This window comes from Rutidosis leptorrhynchoides, chromosome 4 (assembly GCF_046630445.1).
Source record: "Rutidosis leptorrhynchoides isolate AG116_Rl617_1_P2 chromosome 4, CSIRO_AGI_Rlap_v1, whole genome shotgun sequence".
NCBI classification, from domain to species: domain Eukaryota; kingdom Viridiplantae; phylum Streptophyta; class Magnoliopsida; order Asterales; family Asteraceae; genus Rutidosis; species Rutidosis leptorrhynchoides.
The window spans coordinates 26,973,071-26,993,892 of NC_092336.1; positions in this window are offsets into that span (position 1 = coordinate 26,973,071).

Sequence of the window (20,822 nt, forward strand, 5' to 3'; positions counted from 1 at the left end):
GGTATTTGGTGGGTGCAGTTGCAAATAGATGGTTTATATATGTGTATGTATAATTGTTGCACTCACTAAGCATTGCTTACCCCTCTCGTTGTTTACCTTTTTACAGGTATCGTGATTATGAAGCTAGCTAGTTGTAGACTAGATGCTTAGGAGCGATTGGGCTCGATGGGGTAGCTATGGATATTTGGACGCGGATTGGGGATTTGGTAGTCCCCGGGATTATGCTCTTGGTATTGGGTTGGGTTATTGAGTCTTAACCCGTAAATGCGGTGTAAACACTTTTATTTAAATGTTTTGTTGATGTAAAACTCGATTGGGTTGTTACTAGGCGTTTGGTTGTTAATTTAAAGTGTTAAATGTGTTTTGAAATGAAATGGAGCTGATCAGGTCTGCTGGACGCCGTCCAGATGGGATGGACGCCGTCCAGTATAACGTGGGTTGGGTGTTTTCTATCTCAGAACACTTTAGTGTAATTGGACGTCGTCCAAGGATTTGGACGCCGTCCTGTCCTTTGTAACTGGACGCCGTCCAGAGGTCTGGACGCCGTCCAGATGGTCTGTTATAAAAAAAATAAAAATTTTTTAAGTCATGTTTTTGGTAAAACGAAGTTCGGGTTGTTACAAGTGGTATCAGAGCATAGTCTAAGGGAATTAGGTGACCTTGGAATAGGTGCCTAGTCTTAGACTTATTGGCGGTTGTGCGTTATTTGCGGGACTTGTAAGAATACGGGTCGGATTGAGATTTGTTAGTGCCTTAGAGTAGGTGACTAACTAGGACTTGTTTTATCCAATGTGGGATTTTGTGGGGCCTTATTTCGTGTGTAAATTAGTGCCTTAGATTGCTAGTGCCTAATGTTAGTAGGCGAACTTGGACGTTGTTTTAGTAATAGTCACCTAGGATGTAGGTTGACTTGTGGTTGCGGTGTACTTGTGTACATTTATTATTATCTTGTATATAGGTGTATATATACAGGTATCTTTTTTGCGGTATCCTAGAAATGAATCTATTGGAGAGATTCGTATGTTTGGCGGTTTTGAGTGATCAAGTTCACAGTAAGGACTTTGGTCATTTGGGTACTAGGAGTTATCGCTTGTTATCTTGTGTGAATGTTGCGTCAGTCCGGGTAAAGTACTTTGCGTGACCATGTGAAAATGGTAAGGTACGCATTTGTAATAGCGACCGATCACCATTATTATGAAAGTGTATCTTGACACTAAGCATGACATGACAAGTACCAAACGGAGGAAACGTGGCATGGTTGGGGTAGAACGGGACGAATTAGGAATCTTTTATTGGTTCCTAGGATATAGTAGTCTCGAGTGATGTGCTGGTTATCACATCAGGTTCTTTGTGAGCCGGGAAGTGTACGATGGATTCGGTTAGTTAAGTGAGCGAGCCAACTCATGAGTTTGGTGCGTGCTTAGTCACCCTAAGTAGTGGGTGCACTGGTAGGATTGTTATTGGTTTTAGTTACCCATCGTAACTAGGATGACTGATTTACGCTTGCGTGTGTGCGACGAGGACTTGAATTCCATAATGGAATGCCACAAGTCTAATGATTGTAGTTTTGAATTACACTCGATAGAGTGTATGGTTAGAGAATCGTGTTAGGATTCTAGTTGCGAGTCGCCTTGGAATTGGCGAATCGAGGAGTCTTTGGGTCGTTAAACTCATGGGAGTGGGACCCGTATAACGATGATTGTGTTAGTGTGTTGTGGCTTATAAGGTAACATTCATAATGGAATATCCCTTGTAGTAGCGGTTTTATCGAGATGTAGAAGGGTGTAAGACTTGGTGTTCCCGAGCATCTCCTTAGTGTTAGATGAAGGGCCTCATTAGGCCATATCGTTTGGCCTTGTGGAAATTGCGGGTAGCGTGTGATCGCTTTCGATAAGACAATAAACCGTAAGGTTGTCGGGTAGGTATGACTTCGGGTCATTATTATAGAGAGATAGCTGACATCGGGTGTATGGAACCTAAATATCGATTTTCTAAATTTCGATTGATTATGGTGGGAGTCTGCATGACACTGCGTCAGGAGCCTTTTTATACCTGCTAGTGTAATGTTCAACTCCGATAGTGGTGTGATCACTATGTGCTTAGGGTGCCCGTGAGATACCCTTGGAAGCATCGGAGATTATAATAGTGATCGACGGGTAATGGTAATTCGACGGTTGCGAAAGTTGAATTTTGAGAGCATTGCGATGAATACTTCTTATGAAGTGATGGATGAGCGAATCTTGTCACTCTTAAGTGATAGACGAGTGAAGACGACCGGTGAGCCGGTGATGAACTTAATGGTCGGTTAGGCCAAAGGTTATGATGAAGTGTTGATATGGTAGCCGATATAATTATTGTGTCGGATTGGTCACTCTTCTCCATGAGAGTGAGCAATTGTTGATAAAGGTTCGTTGAGTGGAAGGTCGGGTGATCTCGACTGAGATGCACGACTGATTAAGTGGAGTAGCATATGCTTAGTCGTAGAGGTGTATGTGACACTTTGGTGGAGTTCGCTTTGCGAACGATGAAGGACTATTAATTTTAATTATAGTATGAGGGTGCGACGTTATCGCGTGTACGTCACTTCAAGCGAATGTGTATGTCGGCTCTGAGAGCCCGAAGTGAACTCGTGGTGATTTGGAGTGTATCACCAGTGATGAGAATGGTCATGTGTTTCGTGGAATGCTAATTCCTCAGGATGTTATCATCTTGGCGGTGAGAATGTGGAGCCAAATTCTAAGTGGGGGAGTTTTTACTGCTGCCCGAGGAAAGCTCCGATGGTGTTAGATCGAGCGAAGTGTAAGACTTCTTATGTAAGGCGGTCGTGTAACACCATTGTGCGGTGTGAGACCAAATGTGAGGTTTGAAATCTCGAAGTGAGAGAATGAAGCTGTCATTGTGAGTGCTCTCGTGATGTAAATTTAGGTTGGTGTGAAACTCGGATAGTACTGCTGAGGGAGTACGAGTTAGATTTTGTGGCGGTTGATGTATTTTCCCTGTCGGGAAACGTGATCGTGGAAATTGTTAAGTGGATTATTCCACTTTATGGACGATTATGAGGCGGAGAGTGTCAGTTTTGATTGTCTCCAGTAGAGACACGCGGATATTTTTTGTTTGCGAGAGTGTGTACCCTAGTGATGTGACCCATAGGTTACATTAAAATGTAGAGACTATCCTTAACGGACGGTCTAGGTAGGAAGGTTCACCCGACGTTGGTAAATATTCTGTGAGTCATGTGGCAAATTGCGGAAAATTTTGTGATGATAATTCGCCACTGACGGGATTCTAGTATAGCTAGTACTAGGAAGCCGTCTTGTGTGGTTGTGTGGTAGGGTTTAGAGGAGGAACCCTGCGTCGAGTGTTGATGTTTTGCTCAGCATGTGGTGTATTATTGTCGTCCTGGATTAATCCAGTGACAGATGGTCGTGTGCGGATAGATTGATTGGGACGTGGTGCTCCTAAAGTGATTATTTTGGGGTATCGAAATTTCTTCGTTGAAGGAATGACCAGTTGGGTAGTACGTTTATGAACCGTTGGAGTACGGAGTTTTTGTAGTGACCCGAACTTTTCCATGTTTATATATATTAAATGAAATTGATATTTACATGATTAAGTGTTTCCAACATGTTAAGCAATCAAACTTGTTAAGAGTTGATTATTTGAAATGAGTTTCATGTAGACAATTGACCACCCAAGTTGACCGACGATTCACGAACGTTAAAACTTGTAAAAACGACATGAAGATATATATATATATATATATATATATATATATATATATATATATATATATATATATATATATATATATATATATATATATGGATATACATATAGTTAACATGAGGTTATGATAAGTAAGCATCTCCATAAGTATATTAACAATGAGTTATATACATAAAAATGAGACTACTAAGTTAAGAAACTCGAAACGATATATATAACGTGTCTTACTAAATACATATGTATCATATTAAGATATTGTTACACTATATTTAACATGATAAAATGATAATTATATATATCATTAAGTATGTTAACAATGAACTACATATGTAAAACAAGACTACTAACTTAAGAATCTTGAAACGAGGCATATATGTAACGATTATCGTTGTAACGAAATTTTAATGTATATATATATATCATATTATGATATATTCATAGATCATAATATCTTGATAATGTAATAATTTAACATCTCATTAGATATAATAAACAATGGGTTAACAACATTAAATGAGATCGTTAACTTAAAGGTTTCAAAACAACACTTACATGTAACGACTAACGATGACTTAACGACTCAGTAAAAATGTATATACATGTAGTGTATTTAGATGTATTAGTACACTTTTGAAAGACTTCAAGACACATATCAAAGTACTTCTACTTAACAAAAATGCTTACAATTGAATTCTCATTCATTTTCATCAACAAGTCTACTCGTATGCAACCGTATTCGTACTCGTACAATACCCAGCTCCTAGACGTATATACTATTGGTATATACACATAATAATTCAGCTCTTAGCAGCCCTAGATAGTTAACAAACATGTAGAACCAACAATTAGACAACTAGCATGACTTATGAGCAAGGAAACAAAAACAAGAACTCCTTTTAACCCCACTCACCTTCACCACTCACCACCTACTCCATTTCACTTCCAATTTTCTTCCTAATTCTCTCTCAAAACACACACACTCTTCTATGAACGTCTAAGTTACTATTTTCCAGCAAAAATCATCAAATACAAGCTTTGGTTATTACCTATAATCATCATAAAAACATTACTCAAGAAGACATCAAGAACACTTCCAAGTTTACAAGTTTACTTCCAAGTTTCCTAATCCATTCCAAGCAATCATCTAAGATCAAGAAACCTTTGTTATTTATAGTAGGTTATCTTTCTAAATCAAGGTAATATTCATATTCAAGCTTTGATTCAATTTCTATAACTATAACTATCTTAATTCGAGTAATAATCTTACTTGAACTTGTTTTTGTGTCATGATTCTATTTCAAGAACTTCCAAACCATCAAAGATCCTTTGAAGCTCAAGTTATTTTTTCATCATTTCCAGTAGGTTTACCTACTAAACTTGAGGTATTAATGATATTCATAACATCATTCGATTCATATATATAAAACTACCTTATTCGAAGGTTTAAACTTGTAATCACTAGAACATAGTTTAGTTAATTCTAAACTTGTTCGCAAACTAAAGTTAATCCTTCTAACTTGACTTTTAAAATCAACTAAACACATGTTCTATATCTATATGATATGCTAACTTAATGATTTAAAACTGAAAAACACGAAAAACACCGTAAAACCGGATATACGCCGTCGTAGTAACACCGCGGGTTGTATTGGGTTAGTTAATTAAAAACTATGATAAACTTTGATTTAAAAGTTGTTCTCCTCGAAAAATGATTTTTCTTATGAACATGAAACTATATCCAAAAATCATGGTTAAACTCAAAGTGAAAGTATGTTTTCCAAAATGGTCATCTATACGTCATTCTTTCGACTGAAATGACTACATTTACAAAAACGACTTGTAACCTGTATTTATGACTATAAACTTATACTTTCTCTGTTTAGATTCATAAACTTAAGTTCAATATGAAACCATAGCAACTTGAATCACTCAAAACGGATTTAAAACGAAGAAGTTATGGGTAAAACAAGATTGGATAATTTTTCTTGTTGTAGCTACGTGAAAATTGGTAATAAATCTATATTAATAATATCCTAGCTAACTTATATTGTATTATACATGTATTCTAATATATTATGTAATCTTGGGATACCATAGACACGAATACAATGTTTTGACATATCATATCGACCCATATATATATATATATATATATATATATATATATATATATATATATATATATATATATATATATATATATATATATATATATATATATATATATATATATATATATATATATATATATATATATATATATATATATTCGGAACAACCATAGACACTCTATATGTAGTAATGTTGGAGTTAGCTATACAGGGTTGAGGTTGATTCCAAAATATTATATATACTTTGAGTTGTGATCTAGCATGAGGCTTGTATACACGAGGTCGTGGATTGATTCGAGATAATATATATTGCTTTATTTTCTGTACATCTAACTGTGGACAACTAGTTGTAGGTTACTAACGAGGACAGCTGACTTAATAAACTTAAACAGCAAAACGTATTAAATATGTTGTAAATATATTTTGAACATACTTTGATATACATGTACATATTTGTTATAGGTTCGTGAATCAACCAGTGGCCAAGTCTTACTTCCTGACGAAGTAAAAATCTGTGAAAGTGAGTTATAGTCTCACTTTTAAAATCTAATATTTTGGGATGAGAATACATGCAGTTTTATAAATGTTTTACAAAATAGACACAAGTAAATGAAACTACATTCTATGGCTGGATTATTAAACCGAATATTCCCCTTTTTAGTCAGGTAATCTAAGAATTAGGGAACAGACACCCTAATTGACGTGAATCCTAAAGATAGATCTATTGGGCCCAACGAGCCCCATCCAAAGTACCGGATGCTTTAGTACTTCGAATTCATCATGTCCGAAGGGAGTCCCGGAATGATAGGGGATATTCTATATGCATCTTGTTAAGGTCGGTTACCAGGTGTTCACCATATGAATGATTTTTATCTCTATGTATGGGATGTATATTGAAATATGAAATCTTGTGGTCTATTATTACAATTTGATAAATATATAGGTTAAACATATAACTCACCAACATTTTTGTTGACGTTTAAAGCATGTTTATTCTCAGGTGATTATTAAGAGCTTCTGCTGTTGCATGCTAATATATGGACAAGATTTGGTGTCAGCATGCTTGTATAATATTGTTTAAAACTGCATTCGAGATTTATTTTGTTGTAACATATTAATATTGTAAACCAATATATATTGGTAGTGTATAAGTGTGATATTTTTAGATTATCATTTCTGGATAATCTAGGTGGTGTCTTTTTAACCTTGTCGATAAAATAAAGGTTATGGTTTGTTTTAAAAATGAATGCAGTCTTTAAAAAACGTCTCATATAGAGGTCAAAACCTCGCAACGAAATCAATTAATATGGAACGTTTATAATCGATATGAACGGGACATTACAATTGGTATCCGAGCGTTGGTATTAGAGAACCATAATTTTTGCATTAGTGTGTCTTACCGAGTTTGTTAGGATGCATTAGTGAGTCTGGACTTCGACCGTGTTTTTTGTCATAACCCGTCCTTAACTGTAAGAACGTGTTAGATAACGTATGATTTCATTGCGAGGTATTGACCTCTATATGCGACATTTTTAAAAGAAAAACTGCATATATTATACATTACAAACCATGATTCTTATTTTTGATACAAGCTTTGGACAAAATAAAGATGATTATCGTTTAGCGATAATCTTCGACTTACAAACTTTACAAATGATGATAACAACACGATTTCTAGCATATTTTACAACACAAGTTCTTGGATATGCAGTCTTATTTTTGACACAAATATGCGTACGCAAGATCCTGCTCAAATTCAACATAATGCAGCGGAAACTTCTAATTATCACCTGAGAATAAACATGTTTAAAACGTCAACATAAAGTTGGTGAGATATAGGTTTAGTGCCGGCAGCAATATATATATATATATAGACCACAAGATTTCATATATAAACAGTTTAATAAAAATATTCTAAGTGGTTGAGCACTTGGTAACCATACTTAACATTTAATCACGTCGCATATTCCCTTTATTATGAAATCTTACTACACCGTACCAAGTGTAGTCACGAAACGAAGTACTGTGCAACCGTTGAATACTGGTCGTCCAGTCCGGTTGGGGTTGTCAGGCCCGATAGATCTATCAACAGGATTCGCGTTTACAATACCGCTGTAAATATTAGTTACCAAGCTACAGGGAAGTATGCCAGTGGTACAACTCAACGTAGAATATATTTTTCAGTTACTTGTGTCCATAACGTAAAACATAAAATACATGTATTCTCATCCCGAAATATTTAGAGTTTAAAAGTGGGACTATATACTCACTTTCGTCTTGAAGATATGTAATTTCGACTTGGTCTCCGATTGATATCACGAACCTATCCATATATAGTTTATCAATATATTTCTATTTTAAACAATCGTCACATATATATACTTTTTATACTTTTAATAGTTTTAATAATTTCTTAGTCCGTAGTTAGCAGTCCGATGTTAGTAATTCAATTTTAATGGTTCATTTTTAGGTGTTTAATAAACCCCCAATGAAATAAATAAAAACCCCCATCGTATATGTATTGGTCGAGATTAATCTTGACCCATGGTACCGGTGTTGTCAAATGACGTGTTGCGTACATAAAGTACCGGTGTTGTCAAATGACGTGTTGCGTACAATCATGGGATCTTATGATTAATCTTCTCGTATTGTTTACGGGTGATCCTGAACCATATAAAATTAAATTATGAGTACATATATATAAAATATCATGTTATTTTAAAAAGATGTGATTTATTTAATTTTCTCCAATTATTTTCGTAGCCAAACTAGTCTTAGATATCCGATCTCGTTTTGGTCATAGTTTCTTCGTTACAACTCCGTTTTCGTTGATTCAACTTGCCACTTCCTTGGATCGAGTCCCTCTTTAAGACTATGAACTGTAAATACCTTAGTTTGTATTCGAAATCACAGGTCATAGGTCAAACTTTAGTGAAACTTATGAAGTTAATCATTTTCCATCATGTAAACAACCTTAAATGATTATTTTTCTAAAAATACTTATACTTTGAGTTAAATCATGAAATTTTTATGTGTTATCATATTCATAGTAAAAATCATTTTTACAGAAAATAAACCTCCAATTCAAAGTTTAAGATGGTTTTTAATTATCCAACCCAAAACAGCCCCCGGTTGCACTCCGACGTCGTAAAAACAGTTTTTAAGGTGTTCTTTGAAAAACCAAGTTATACCTTGTTAAATTAGCATATTTTTAAGTTATATTACAGGTCTTGAAGTATTTTAAAAGTTAAGTTAGAAGGATCTATTTAGTTTGCGAACAAGTTTGAAATCATTCAAACTATGTTCTAGTTTATAAACTCTTATATATATAGCTATAAATATATGAATTGAAAAAGAGTTGAAGTAGAGTTTTTACCTCAAGTTTAAAATGTAAAGTTGCTGGAAAGAAGTAGTAAAATAAAAGTTGAGAGAGTTCTTGCAAGTGTGTGTGAAAATTGGAAGTAAAATTTGGAAAATGAATGTGTAAAAATGAGTTAGAAATGGTGCTTATTTATAGGCTTGAAAATTTGGTTTTTAGTGAAAATATCTAAGATAAGTTAAAATTTATTATGTCATGAATGACATATTATTCCAATAATTGAAGATTTCTATTGGTATATACCAATAGTAAATACTTCTAGAAGCTGTGTATAGTACCCTAGATATACGTATAGGATTATTGAGGAAACGGAACGAGAATTCAAATATAGCTATCTTTTGTAAATATACTTATATTGTTTTATGTATTTAAGTCTTTAAAAGTGATTAAATACATTACTTATACGATATATGTATAAACATTATAGGTCATAAGTATTTAAGTCAAATAACGTTACGTATGGTTATCGTTTTGAAAACTTAAGTTAGTAGTTTCAAAATATACTTATAACTTATTGTTATTAATACAAAATGAGATATTAAAACATTCTTAGATCATGTTAAATATGTATATATACATATATATACACAAACGTATAATTATCATATATTGTATAGTTCGTGATATCATCGGTCAAACTAGACGGTCAAACGTTGTGTAAAACTCTTTTCGAAAACATAAGTCTCAACAATTTGGATTGCTTATCATGTTGGTAAGGTTTAATTTATATAAATATTAATCTTATAAGTATAGAACGATCGAAAAAGTGCGGGTCATTACAGTACCTACCCGTTAAATAAATTTCGTCCCGAAATTTTAAAATTGTACCTATTTTGCGTCATCGGAAAACAAGTGTGGATATTTTTGTTTCATTTGATCCTCTCGTTCCCAAGTAAACTCGGGACCCCTTCGAGCATTCCAACGAACCTTAACGATCGGTATGTTGCTCTGCTTGAGCCGTTTAACTTCACGATCCATGATTTCGATTGGTTCTTCGATGAATTGTAGTTTCTCGTTGACATGGATTTCTTCAAGAGGAATGGTGAGGTCTTCCTTTGCAAGACACTTCTTAAGGTTTGAGACGTGAAAGGTATTATGTACTCCGGCGAGTTGTTGCGGTAACTCGAGTCGATAAGCTACCGGTCCAATGCGTTCGATAATCTTGAACGGGCCTACGTACCTTGGGTTCAGTTTACCCCTTTTTCCGAAACGTATTACACCTTTCCATGGTGACACCTTTAACATAACCATGTCCCCAATCTGAAACTCTAATGGTTTCCTTCGGACATCGGCGTAGCTCTTTTGGCGACTTCGGGCTGTTTTCAATCTCTCCTTGATTTGTACTATCTTCTCAGTCGTTTCGTGTATGATCTCGGGACCAGTTAATTGTCGATCTCCTACTTCATTCCAACAGATAGGAGATCTACACTTCCTTCCATACAATGCTTCGAATGGTGCAGCTTTAATGCTTGCATGATAACTATTATTATACGAAAATTCTGCTAACGGTAGATACTTATCCCATCCGTTTCCAAAATCGATCACACATGCCCTGAGCATGTCTTCAAGAGTCTGAATCGTTCTTTCACTCTGCCCGTCGGTTTGCGGATGATATGCGGTACTCATATCTAAACGAGTTCCTAGTGCCTCCTGTAGTGATTGCCAGAACTTTGATGTAAATCTACTATCACGATCGGATATAATGGAAATAGGTATTCCATGCCTTGAAACAACTTCCTTTATATACAATCGTAATAGTTTCTCCATTCTATCCGTTTCCTTTATAGGCAAGAAGTGTGCAGACTTGGTGAGACGATCAACAATCACCCAAATGGTGTCGTATCCCCAGGCAGTCTTTGGTAACTTCGTGATGAAATCCATGGTAATACCATCCCATTTCCATTCTGGGATTTCTGGTTGTTGAAGTAACCCTGACGGCTTCTGGTGTTCAGCTTTGACTTTGGAACAAGTTAAACATTCCCCAACATATGTTGCAACGTCTGTCTTTAAATTAGGCCACCAATAATGTGTCTTAAGATCTTGGTACATCTTTCCAACTCCAGGATGTATCGAGTATCTTGTCTTATGTGCCTCATTTAATATCAACTTCCTTAATCCACCCAACTTCGGTACCCAAATACGATTTGCAAAATATCGAATTCCATCTTCCCGCATAACGAGTTGCTTCTCATACTTCTTCATTATTTCATTTCCTATATTTTCTTTAGTAAGTGCTTCTCGTTGAACTTCTTTGATTTGTGAGTTGAGATTCATGCGAATTTTTATGTTCATCGCTCGTACTCGAATTGGTTCTCGTTCCTTTCTGCTTAGAGCGTCGGCCACCACGTTCGCTTTCCCGGGATGATAACGAATTTCACAATCATAGTCGTTTATTAACTCGACCCACCTACGTTGTCTCATGTTCAGCTGTTTCTGATCAAAAATATGTTGAAGGCTTTTATGATCAGTAAACACAGTGCATTTAACCCCATACAAGTAGTGTCTCCATATCTTCAATGCAAACACGACTGCTCCCAGTTCTAGATCATGCGTCGTATAATTCCGCTCGTGAATCTTCAATTGTCGGGATGCGTATGCAATAACTTTCTTTCGTTGCATAAGAACGCAACCAAAACCTTGTCGCGAAGCGTCACAATATATTTCAAAATAATCGTTCCCTTCTGGTAACGATAAAATAGGCGCCGTAGTCAACTTCTTCTTTAGTAATTGAAATGCACTCTCCTGCTCAGAAGTCCATTCATATTTCTTCCCTTTTTGCGTTAACGCTGTCAACGGCTTAGCTATTCGGGAAAAATCTTGAATAAACCTTCTATAATAACCGGCTAAACCCAAAAATTGACGTATCTGCGTTGGTGTCTTAGGAGTCTCCCATTTTTCAATGGCTTCAGTTTTTGCTGGATCAACCTGAATTCCTTTGCTACTAACAACGTGGCCAAGAAATTGAACTTCTTTCAACCAAAAAGCACACTTAGAAAATTTAGCATATAGTTGTTCTTTTCTCAACAACTCTAATATCAACCTTAAATGCTCTTCATGCTCTTGCTCACTCTTGGAATAGATAAGAATATCATCAATGAAAACGATAACAAACTTATCTAAATACGGACTACAAACTCGATTCATGAGGTCCATGAATACAGCTGGCGCATTCGTCAATCCAAACGGCATAACCAAAAATTCGTAATGACCATAACGTGTCCGAAAAGTAGTTTTCAGTATATCTTCTTCTTTGACACGTAATTGATGATAGCCCGACCTTAAGTCAATTTTTGAGTACACACATGATCCTTGGAGTTGATCAAATAAGTCGTCAATTCTCGGTAGTGGATACCGATTCTTGATAGTTAACTTATTTAATTCACGATAATCTATACACATCCTAAAAGATCCATCTTTCTTTTTAACAAATAGAATCGGAGCTCCCCACGGTGAAGTACTTGGTCGTATGAATCCATGATCCAGTAATTCTTTTAACTGACTCTGAAGTTCTTTTAACTCGGACGGTGCAAGTCTATATGGAGCACGAGCCACTGGTGCAGCTCCTGGTACTAAATCTATTTGAAATTCTACAGATCTAAATGGAGGTAATCCCGGCAACTTTTTCGGAAAGACTTCAGGAAAATCTCTTGCCACAGGCACGTCATTGATGCTCTTCACTTTTTCCTTTGTTTCGACTTTATTAACATGTGCTAAGATAGTATAGCACCCTTTCTTCAAGCACTTTTGAGCTTTCAAATAACTAATGAGTTTTAGCTTTGAGTTACCCTTCTCTCCATAAATCATTACTGGCGTTTTATCCTTACGAGGAATGCGAATTGCCTTCTTGGCGCACACAACTTCAGCTCCTATTTTGGACATCCAGTCCATGCCGACTATTACATCAAAACTTCCTAATTCTACGGGTATCAAGTCAATTTTAAACGTTTCTCCGGCTAAATTTATTTTACAATCACGGCAAATTTTATCGGCTTTAATTAGTTTACCATTAGCTAACTCAATCATGTACTTAGCATCGAGAGGTAATGATGAACAATTCAATTTAGCGTGAAAGTCTCTACACACGTAACTTCTATCAGCACCAGTATCAAATATAATAGATGCGGATAAGTTATTAATGGTAAACGTACCCGTAACAAGCTCCGGGTCTTCACATGCCTCTTTAGCATTAATAACAAATGCTCTTCCACGTGCAGGTCCGATATTCTTCTCTGGATTCGGGCACTGGCTCTTATAGTGGCCTTGTTTTCCACACCCAAAACAAGTAATGGTAGCCAAAGCAGTTCTATTTGCGTTGGTGGCAGGAGTCTTGGCACCATTTGTATTCGTAACGAGAGCCCTACAATCTTCAGCAAGATGACCCTGTCGATTACATTTGTTGCATACCACACTACAGTAACCAAAGTGATGTTTGTGACATCGGTTGCATAAAGGACTTTGTCCTTTGTAACCAAAACCTGAACCACTACCCGCACCTTTCGGGGTTTCTTGTTTCTTAAAAGTTTGTTGTTGATTACCTCGATCATAGCTTCCATTCCACTTTCTCTTGTTACCTGATACCTTCACATCAGTATTGAATGCTTTCTTATCCAAAATGACCTGATCCATTAGCTCGTTTGCCATGGTTATAGCTTCATGAATTGTCTTAGATTTCGATGCTGTAACATTTGCCTTGACCTTTTTGGGCAAACCATCTTTGTACATTTCAATCTTCCGTTCTTCGGTTGGAACCAATTCAGGACATAGCAAAACTAATTCCATGAATCGCTGATTGTAGTTGGTGATTTCAGTACCAATAACCTTCAGACTTCGTAACTCATCTTCCAACTTCCTAACCTCATTCCTTGGACAATATTCGTTGATTAACATTGTTTTGAATTCTTCCCACGGAGTATCATAAGCTACATCTCCTCCTACAGCCTTCACATAATTTTTCCACCACGTGAGTGCACTATCTTGTAAAGTGCACGATGCGTATTTGGTCATGTCCTTTTCAACACAACCACTGATTTTGAACACAGTTTCCGTCTTTTCTATCCACCGGGTTAAACCGATCGGTCCTTCTGTTCCACTGAATGATGAGGGCTTGCAAGCTTGAAAAGTTTTGTAAGTGCACCCCACACGAGGATTTGGGTTAACTGCAGCACCTCTTGCAGCCTCGACCCATAACATTCTGTCGTTCACTCGCTGATTGATGAGTTCCTGGATTTCTTGTTCCGTCATTCGGTTCAATCGCGCCATATTCTTCTATAAGAATGAAAAGAAAATAATTATTCACATGGAATATTATAGATGTAGTGTATATTTACAGTACATTATAGCTTATTAATAATATGAACTAGGTATTATTATAAAAGCCTTTTCTTCTTATTAGCGTTTTATAATTATATCTAGGGTAGTACCTACCCGTTAATGTTCATACTTAATAGCTTAGTACCGAACCAATTACTACAATCTAAATAATACTTAACCATGGAAAATTATTGCATTTCACACTTCACTATTTTACATATGCTTATCTTACATCGAACATTAAGCAAACCACACTAATAATATTATACAAAACATTATATGATCCCATGGTTTAATACGGCAGCGCATCGTTTGGTCTATTTTCTAGGACGTTTAGTTCCAATGAATGGCCTAACGCTTATCCTAGCCGTCTGCCTATATTTTGGCGGTGGGGCTGAAGAACTAGATGCCGGGACAGCACGAATAGGAATAGCGGGAATAGGGGTGGTAGTGTTTAGTGGAGTTGGTGCCACATCGTCCTCCCTAAACTCGGGATTTGAATTTTCTAATTCATTAGCTTTTCGTTTCTTTCCTTGTTCGAACTTGTCTTTCGTAATTTCCTCGGGTTCACTTTCCTCCTCGGGTTCACTTTCCAGATTTTATATAGTTGGTTCATCCGGAATTTGTGAGTCTTCCCCAAAGATATTATTTTCGTCATCGGATAGGTTAATGACTGGAACACCATCTGAAGATTCTGATTCGGAGTCGCTGAATGTGATAATAAGTTTTGAGCCCGACATCTATCACACCACAACTAACTCATTAGTACTACATAATATTTACATATAAATTTTAACCAACAGTGATAAGCGATGGTTTTTGAAATCAGACCCGGTCAAAGTCCAGACTTACTAATGTATCCTAACGACTTATCAGTTAGACACACTAATGCAAACCTGGTTCGCTAAGACCACCGCTCTGATACCACATGTCATAACCCGTCCTTAACCGTAAGAACGTGTTAGATAACGTATGATTTCATTGCGAGGTATTGACCTCTATATGCGACATTTTTAAAAGAAAAACTGCATATATTATACATTACAAACCATGATTCTTATTTTTGATACAAGCTTTGGACAAAATAAAGATGATTATCGTTTAGCGATAATCTTCGACTTACAAACTTTACAAATGATGATAACAACACGATTTCTAGCATATTTTACAACACAAGTTCTTGGATATGCAGTCTTATTTTTGACACAAATATGCGTACGCAAGATCCTGCTCAAATTCAACATAATGCAGCGGAAACTTCTAATTATCACCTGAGAATAAACATGTTTAAAACGTCAACATAAAGTTGGTGAGATATAGGTTTAGTGCCGGCAGCAATATATATATAGACCACAAGATTTCATATATAAACAGTTTAATAAAAATATTCTAAGTGGTTGAGCACTTGGTAACCATACTTAACATTTAATCACGTCGCATATTCCCTTTATTATGAAATCTTACTACACCGTACCAAGTGTAGTCACGAAACGAAGTACTGTGCAACCGTTGAATACTGGTCGTCCAGTCCGGTTGGGGTTGTCAGGCCCGATAGATCTATCAACAGGATTCGCGTTTACAATACCGCTGTAAATATTAGTTACCAAGCTACAGGGAAGTATGCCAGTGGTACAACTCAACGTAGAATATATTTTTCAGTTACTTGTGTCCATAACGTAAAACATAAAATACATGTATTCTCATCCCGAAATATTTAGAGTTTAAAAGTGGGACTATATACTCACTTTCGTCTTGAAGATATGTAATTTCGACTTGGTCTCCGATTGATATCACGAACCTATCCATATATAGTTTATCAATATATTTCTATTTTAAACAATCGTCACATATATATACTTTTTATACTTTTAATAGTTTTAATAATTTCTTAGTCCGTAGTTAGCAGTCCGATGTTAGTAATTCAATTTTAATGGTTCATTTTTAGGTGTTTAATAAACCCCCAATGAAATAAATAAAAACCCCCATCGTATATGTATTGGTCGAGATTAATCTTGACCCATGGTACCGGTGTTGTCAAATGACGTGTTGCGTACATAAAGTACCGGTGTTGTCAAATGACGTGTTGCGTACAATCATGGGATCTTATGATTAATCTTCTCGTATTGTTTACGGGTGATCCTGAACCATATAAAATTAAATTATGAGTACATATATATAAAATATCATGTTATTTTAAAAAGATGTGATTTATTTAATTTTCTCCAATTATTTTCGTAGCCAAACTAGTCTTAGATATCCGATCTCGTTTTGGTCATAGTTTCTTCGTTACAACTCCGTTTTCATTGATTCAACTTGCCACTTCCTTGGATCGAGTCCCTCTTTAAGACTATGAACTGTAAATACCTTAGTTTGTATTCGAAATCACAGGTCATAGGTCAAACTTTAGTGAAACTTATGAAGTTAATCATTTTCCATCATGTAAACAACCTTAAATGATTATTTTTCTAAAAATACTTATACTTTGAGTTAAATCATGAAATTTTTATGTGTTATCATATTCATAGTAAAAATCATTTTTACAGAAAATAAACCTCCAATTCAAAGTTTAAGATGGTTTTTAATTATCCAACCCAAAACAGCCCCCGGTTGCACTCCGACGTCGTAAAAACAGTTTTTAAGGTGTTCTTTGAAAAACCAAGTTATACCTTGTTAAATTAGCATATTTTTAAGTTATATTACAGGTCTTGAAGTATTTTAAAAGTTAAGTTAGAAGGATCTATTTAGTTTGCGAACAAGTTTGAAATCATTCAAACTATGTTCTAGTTTATAAACTCTTATATATATAGCTATAAATATATGAATTGAAAAAGAGTTGAAGTAGAGTTTTTACCTCAAGTTTAAAATGTAAAGTTGCTGGAAAGAAGTAGTAAAATAAAAGTTGAGAGAGTTCTTGCAAGTGTGTGTGAAAATTGGAAGTAAAATTTGGAAAATGAATGTGTAAAAATGAGTTAGAAATGGTGCTTATTTATAGGCTTGAAAATTTGGTTTTTAGTGAAAATATCTAAGATAAGTTAAAATTTATTATGTCATGAATGACATATTATTCCAATAATTGAAGATTTCTATTGGTATATACCAATAGTAAATACTTCTAGAAGCTGTGTATAGTACCCTAGATATACGTATAGGATTATTGAGGAAACGGAACGAGAATTCAAATATAGCTATCTTTTGTAAATATACTTATATTGTTTTATGTATTTAAGTCTTTAAAAGTGATTAAATACATTACTTATACGATATATGTATAAACATTATAGGTCATAAGTATTTAAGTCAAATAACGTTACGTATGGTTATCGTTTTGAAAACTTAAGTTAGTAGTTTCAAAATATACTTATAACTTATTGTTATTAATACAAAATGAGATATTAAAACATTCTTAGATCATGTTAAATATGTATATATACATATATATACACAAACGTATAATTATCATATATTGTATAGTTCGTGATATCATCGGTCAAACTAGACGGTCAAACGTTGTGTAAAACTCTTTTCGAAAACATAAGTCTCAACAATTTGGATTGCTTATCATGTTGGTAAGGTTTAATTTATATAAATATTAATCTTATAAGTATAGAACGATCGAAAAAGTGCGGGTCATTACATTTTTCTTCAAAAACGATTGCTTAACATTTTTTGTTGGAAACTATATATTATTAACATGTAAATATTATGTGATATATTAATCTCTTAACGTGTTTGATATTGTGTGATAGATGTCTACCTCTAGTACAAATCCCATCGACTCACCTAATAATAATGAAGAGTCGAATATACTTTGGGAAGATTCACAAATTCTCGAAGAAGAACCGGAAGAGGAGGAACCGGAAGAGGAGGAACGGGAAGAAGAAGAGGTTCCAGAGGAAGAAATATTGATACCTATAGTAAATTGATTAAATAAAAGAAAATCCTCAACCAACGGACCAAAGTCAAAAATGGTCAATGGTGTTTCCGCCAAGGAAGCAAAATATTGGGAAGATTACCAATTTTCCGATGAATCGGATCCTGATGAGGATTCCGATGATGTTATAGAAATTACCTCAACCCAATTTAATAAAGCAAAAGAAAATAATAAGGGAAAAGGTATAAAATAGAGAAACCTGATTCCAACCCCGATGAACTTTATATGTATCGACAACATCCGTATTTCCTAAAATGTAACAATAACCCGGGAACCTCTAAACCACCAGGTTTTTCTAAACCATTGTGGAAAATGACGGCTCGTATTAGAGGAACACCATATATCCCTAGAAAATTAGGAAAACGAACCAAGTCCAAAGAAGATGAAACCAGTGATTCGGATTAGAGGGTTGTAATCATGTTGTGTATTATATGTATTATAGTGTGCTTGTATTTTTATGTTCTATGTAAAAATTGCTTGTATTATTTGTTAATTATCTTTTACAAATCTAATCCTTGTCTATTTTACATTATAAAAACAAAATGGACGTTAATGGTAGACAACCGAATATTTTAGAAGACCTACCAGAGGATATGATTGAGGAAATCTTGTCTAGAGTCAGTCAGAATTCATCAGCACATTTAGTTATGGCGAAATTAACTTGTCAAACATTTGAAAGACTTTTCATAAATGCCTTAGTTTATAAAAGGCTTTCCTTTGATTGGTGGGGTATATCACATTGGGGAGACTGTAAGTTACGCCGTGTTTTCTTTAAAGCGTTAAATGCAGGGAACCCAAATGCAATTTTACGCTACGGGTTAAGAACCTATTTTGACTCAACATATCTCAACATAGGATTTCGTGAGTTAGAAAGAGCTTCTAACATGCAACATAAAGAAGCATGTTATACTTATGGGTCAGTGATGTTCGCTTCTTACCAAAGTGAGAAAAAGAATATCGGATTACAACTTTTAAATAAAACCTTCCCACAAATGACGGATTCAGTAGTTGGGGTGAGAAACAAGGTTTTTAGATTATTACGGGGTTGTTGGACATTACGAAACCCTCGTCCTTTTGACGACATTACAACATGCTGCCTAGCCAATGGTCATAACGGTTACTTTCCACAAGACCAAGGGTGGGAAGTCGTCTTAGTAAAACCAGAATGCATGACTTGTTTCTGGACTTATGAATTACGTGTCTTTATTTCTTTTGCTGAACGACTTACGTATTAACTAGAATTGCCTTTATAGCTGCCGAGTAGCAAAGTTATTATGTGCTATATTTCATCCTATATGTATAATAGCGTTATTGTAAGTTTGTAAATATTGTATAAAATTTGAACGCGAAATATTAATATAATCAGTTTTTTCAAATAGAATTATAGTAGTTGAATTGTATATTAGCTACTAAGTATGAACTTAACGGGTAGGTACTACCTGAATTAAAACTATAAAACGCTAATATGAAGAAAAAGCTTTTATAAATGAGTTCATACTATGCTACGAAATACTATTGACTACTCTTAAAATTCTATATGATTAACTTAATTCTTTGGGCTATTTTTGAAGGAAATGGCACCGGCAACTCGTCAGAATTTGAACATGAGTGAGGAAGACTTTCGTGTTTTCCTTGCAGCAAACATAGCCGCAGTACAGGCTGCGATGCAAAATAACAATAACTCTGGATCTAGCAGTGGAACTAATTCCACAAGAAATCGTGTAGGATGCTCCTACAAAGAATTCACTGCCTGCAAACCTTTGGAATTTGATGGAACCGAAGGACCAATTGGATTGAAATGGTGGACCGAGAAGGTCGAATCGGTGTTTGCCATAAGTAAGTGTACTGAAGAGGACAAAGTTAAGTACGCTACGCATACCTTCACTGGTACTGCATTAACGTAGTGGAACACCTATCTTGAACAGGTAGGACAAAATGCTGCTTACTGTAGTGACCCGAACTTTTCCATGTTTATATATATTAATTGAGATTGATATTTACATGATTAAATGTTTCCAACATGTTAAGCAATCAAACTTCTTAAGACTTGATTAATTGAAATATGTTTCATATAGACAATTGACCACCCAAGTTGACCGGTGATTCACGAACGTTAAAACTTGTAAAAACTATATGATGACATATATATGGATATATATATAGTTAACATGATACTATGATAAGTAAACATATCATTAAGTATATTAACAATGAACTACATATGTAAAAACAAGACTACTAACTTAATGATTTTTAAACGAGACATATATGTAACGATTATCGTTGTAAAGACATTTAATGTATATATATCATATTAAGAGATATTCATACATGATAATATCATGATAATATAATAATTTAAAAT